Here is a 5,382-nt window from a genome sequence, read left to right as displayed (position 1 = left end):
AGCTTTCCTACAATCTCTCCTTCAGTCGACAATTTCATCATTCCCACGAACAATATTGTGTAAGCTTCCATTGTAACGACCCAACTTATTCTAGACTTTGGACCATTAATAACTACTATACACAGACACTAATCTTAAGAAAACATACAGATGACATAACCATAACTTTATTATAAACTGTAAAGCAAAAGTTAAATACACGAAAATTCATTTAGGATATGGGATCCCATTGTTTTGTAAATATTAAATAATCATAACTTTAAAATTCGTTACAAAACAAAGTGCGGAAAATACATGTAAAGCATAATTTTAAATGACTAGAAACAACTTCATCATCGAATCGTTCACGCAGTCCACCGATTCCATTCTCCCTCAATACACGTTCCCAAGCTGCCAAGAACCTTCCCGCCGCCATAACTATTTTCTTGCACATATAAAACATAAAGGAATGAGCCTAATGCCCAGCAAGGAAAATCTAATACAAGCATGAAACATAATCATACACATAGACTATGAACATATATCATATACTATAACACACATATCATAATTCTAACCCATGTACATGGTAACTAATGGGGTTTTCTTACTAAGCAACTATAAGCCTCAAACTACAATGAGGTATGCTAGTTAAGAAACTATAATCCCCAAAAACATAAAAAAAATGTTGGGGTTTTCTATATAACAACTATAAGCCCAAAACATAAAAGTGTTAGGGTTTGTTATATAACAACTATAAGCCCCAAAACATGCATATATCGTAACACATAAAATCATACTATAACACTTTTATATAAACATAGCACATATCACATAAGAACTATCCTATTTTCCTTACCAAAAATACCGGGATGATGAGAACAAGGTCGGGATTTTGGAACACTCCTAAAAACCATTAATAGAGAGGTGAGTATTCTAAAAGAAAAGAGATGAAAAGAATGAACTAAACCATTGAGAAGATACTTACCAACAAGAACCTCGAGTTAAAATAACTTAGATTCCTAACCAAGAATAAAGAATACCAAGTTAGGATTTGAGTAGAGAAAAACTATAAAAACTAATGAAACAATACAGAAAGGAACTAGAAATAGGAATACCTTTGAAATTGCTATACCCGAACTACACTTTGAAATCGAAATACACCCTATGAACCTTACTTCCCAAGTGTTTAACAAGCTTATAATGATAAAGCTTATAACCCCAACCCAAGTGTTTAACACTCTAAAGTAATCCTAGCAGCTTGTAGGCTCTGAACTCAGCTTGAAGAATGAAGAAATGGCTGGGTACTAGGTCCTATTTATAGAGTTCAAGAATGAAAAGATCTTCATTTAGTTTGAATAAAATAATGGATTTTTAATTGAAAAACATTTGAATAATCATTCAGCAGAGGCTGAAGACTCGGTCAAAAATATTTTGGACTTATCAAGAGGTTAAGGATTAAAATGAGCTCGGTTTCAAAATCATTCAAAAATACAACCTTAGAGCTGATATATTGCCTACCATAGGCGATATATCGTCTGGGCTCATATTCCCAAGGCTCATCGAGGTGGTCGTGCGAAGTTACGTGTTTTTCGTATCCCCGTGTGGCGATATATCGCCCCCTAGAGCTGCGATATATCGGCATACGCTGAAATATTATACACGTAATTACACTTTTTCAGCCTAATTTGAATTGATTAAAAAACCTTGACTAAGTCCTTTAACAATTTCAAAGCTGCTGGCAGACTCTAGGATTTTCAAATATTATTCTTAATAAACTATTCCTCAAAAATACTTAATTTCTCATTAAACATACATATGACAAGTGTTATTATATTATTGGGTCTATCTAAACCTTATAGTATAATAAATATCACCTCCATAATCAGTCATATTAATCAAACCTTAGGTTATAATTAATATTCTTAAACTATAGGTTAAACTTATAAAATCTACAAGTGTTGCTACGAGTGTCCAAATAAGTCCCGGCTTGAACCAAAATCCACAGTAATAACATACTATAACTGCGATATATCGCCCCCTGTGTGGCGATATATCGCCCCCTAGAGCTGCGATATATCGGCATACGCTGAAATATTATACACGTAATTACACTTTTTCAGCCTAATTTGAATTGAGTAAACAACCTTGACTAAGTCCTTTAACAATTTCAAAGCTGCTGGCAGACTCTAGGATTTTCAAATATTATTCTTAATAAACTATTCCTCAAAAATACTTAATTTCTCATTAAACATACATATGACAAGTGTTATTATATTATTGCGTCTATCTAAACCTTATAGTATAATAAATATCACCTCCATAATCAGTCATATTAATCAAACCTTAGGTTATAATTAATATTCTTAAACTATAGGTTAAACTTATAAAATCTACAAGTGTTGCTACGAGTGTCCAACTAAGTCCCGGCTTGAACCAAAGTCCTCCAATTCCCATGTTGCCTCTTGTTCATAACTATTACTCCATAGGACTTTGACTATCGGAATACTCTTGGACCATAACTGCTTCATCCCTCTATCTAGGATGCTAACCGGTCGTTCCTCGTAACTCAAGTCTTTCTGGAGTGATATCGTATCGTACTTGAGGACATGAGATGGGTCTGACACATACTTGCGTAGCATTGAGATGTGGAACACGTTGTGGCTATCTGCTAGGGCTGGCGGTAGGGCTAGTCTATACGCAACTGCTCCCACTTTGTCCAATATCTCAAAAGGACCTATAAATCGCGGACTAAGCTTGCCTTTCTTCCCAAACCGCTTCACACCTTTCATAGGATATATCTTCAGGAAGACTTGATCTCCGACTTTGAATTCCACATCGCATCGCTTGACATCTGCATAGCTTTTTTGACGGCTTTGAGCAGCAAGCACACACTATCTAATTAGCGCAACTGCTTCTTGAGCTTTTCTAACAGCTTCGGGACCAAGAAGCTGCCTTTCTCCTACTTCGTCCCAATGCAACAGTGATCGGAACCTTCTACAATAAAGTAACTCATAAGGTGCCATGCCGATCGTTGACTGGTAGCTATTGTTGTAAGAGAACTCTATCAACGACAAGTATTTATTCCATGATCCTTTGAAATCAAGTACACAAGTGCGCAACATATCTTCTAAAATTTGAATCGTACGCTCGGACTGGCCGTCTGTCTGAGGATGAAAAGTTGTACTAAGACTTAACTTAGTACCCATGGCTTGCTATAAGCTTCCCCAAAATCTCGATGTAAACATTGATCCTCTATCAGACACTATTGTCTTGGGAATTCCATGCAACCTTACTATCTCTTGGACATAGATGTCTGCATATTGGTATGACGTGTATGAAGTCTTAACAGGCAAGAAATGAGTGAACTTGGTTAGTCTATCTATTACTACCCAAGCTGAATCATGCTGCTTATTTGTTCGTGGCAAACCTGTCACGAAATCCATAGCTATATCGTCCCACTTCCATTCTAGTATGTTAAGCGAATGCAATAAGCCTATAGGCCACTGATGTTCTGCTTTCACTTGTTGGCATACTAGACACTTAGACACAAATTTCGCTATGTCCTTCTTCATCCCTTGCCACCAATAGATTGCCTTGATGTTGTGAGTCATCTTGGTCGACCCTGGGTGAACTGAGTCGGGGCACTCTGCGTTTCTTCTAGAATCGCCATCTTAATCCCTTGATTATCTGGCAAGCATACTCGATCCTTATATCTCAATAAACCTTGACCAAATATTGAGAAGTCTATGGCCTTACCTTCTCTGACTGCATCCATATGTACCACTAGTGTGTCATCATGCCCTTGCCCAATCCGTATATCTTCTAGCAGGTTTGACTGGATAGAAAAGTTAGCCAGCTTACCGAAAACTATTTCTATTCCGGCGCTGATCAGCTCCTACTGTAGCGGCTTCCCCATTTCAGCTAGTTCAGCTAAACTTCCATAACTCTTTCTACTTAGCGCATCGGCAACTACATTTGCCTTTCCCGGGTGGTATAGGATTTCGCAGTCGTAATCCTTCACTAACTCTAACCACCTGCGCTGCCTCATATTGAGCTCCTTCCAAGTGAAGAAGTACTTTAAACTTTTGTGGTCCATATAAATCTCGCATCGTTCTCCGTAAAGACAATGGCGCTAGATTTTCAACACGAAGACCACCGCCGCCAACTCCATATCGTGTGTTGGATAGCGTTGCTCATAGTCCTTCAGCTCCCGTGAGGCATAGGCTATCACCTTGTCATTCTGCATCATCACGTAACCCAACCCTTGCTTCAATGCATCGCAGTAGACTATGAACTTATCGTTAGGTGTCGGTACACAGAGTACTGGTGCTGAGCACAACTTGTCCTTAAGCATCTGGAAGCTTTCTTCACATCTATCATTCCAGTTGAATCTTTGTTGTTTCCAGGTCAGGTTGGTGAGCGGAGTGGCTGTCTTAGAAAAGCCCTCTATGAACCTCCTATAATAACCTGCTAATCCCAAAAAGCTCCTTACTTCGGATGTGTTCTTTGGTCTTGGCCAATCCTTCACGGCCTCTACCTTTAATGGGTCTACTGCAACTCCGTCCTTGGATATAATGTTCCCGAGGAACGCCACTTGTGAAAGCCAAAACTCGCATTTCTTGAACTTGGCGTAGAGTTGATGCTCCTTTAGTCATGACAAAATCACCCTCTAATGTTCCTCGTGCTCGACTTCGTCCTTGGAGTATACTAAGATATCGTCGATGAATACTACGATGAATTTATCCAAGTAGTCATTGAAGACCCTATTCATTAACTCCATAAACGTGGCTGGAGCGTTTGTAAGACCGAAAGACATAACTAAGAACTCGTAATGCACATAACGAGTTCTAAAAGCTGTTTTAGGAATATCTTCTCCCCGCACCTTGAGCTGATGGTACCCAGACCGTAAATCAATCTTTGAAAATACGGTCGCACCTCGGAGTTAATCAAACAAGTCATCAATTTGGGGTAGCGGATACTTATTCTTAATCATTAATTTATTCAGCTTGCGGTAGTCTATGCACATATGCATGCTTCCGTCCTTCTTCTTCACAAATAAAACCGGTGCTCCCCATGGCGAATGGCTCGGTCTAATAAAACCCAAATTTAGGAGTTCTTGCAGCTGCGTCTTTAACTCCTTGAGTTTTGTAGGTGCCATACGGTATGGTGCCTTGGAGATAGGCTCGGTGCTTTGTACTAGTTCTATTGTGAAGTCAATTTCTTGAGTCGGCGGAAATCTTAGAAAATCATAGGGAAATACTTCTGGGAATTCTCTTACAATGCGGACGTCTTCAACCTTAAGCGATGTTTCCTTTATTACATCTGTGATGCTGGCTAAGAATGCTTGACACCCTTTTTCTATCATCCTTTGAGCTTTGAGAGATGATATTAGCGGTGTAC

The sequence above is a fragment of the Humulus lupulus genome, chromosome 2, assembly GCF_963169125.1.
Source record: "Humulus lupulus chromosome 2, drHumLupu1.1, whole genome shotgun sequence".
In the NCBI taxonomy this organism is placed as follows: Eukaryota; Viridiplantae; Streptophyta; class Magnoliopsida; order Rosales; family Cannabaceae; genus Humulus; species Humulus lupulus.
This window is presented reverse-complemented; position numbering follows the sequence as displayed.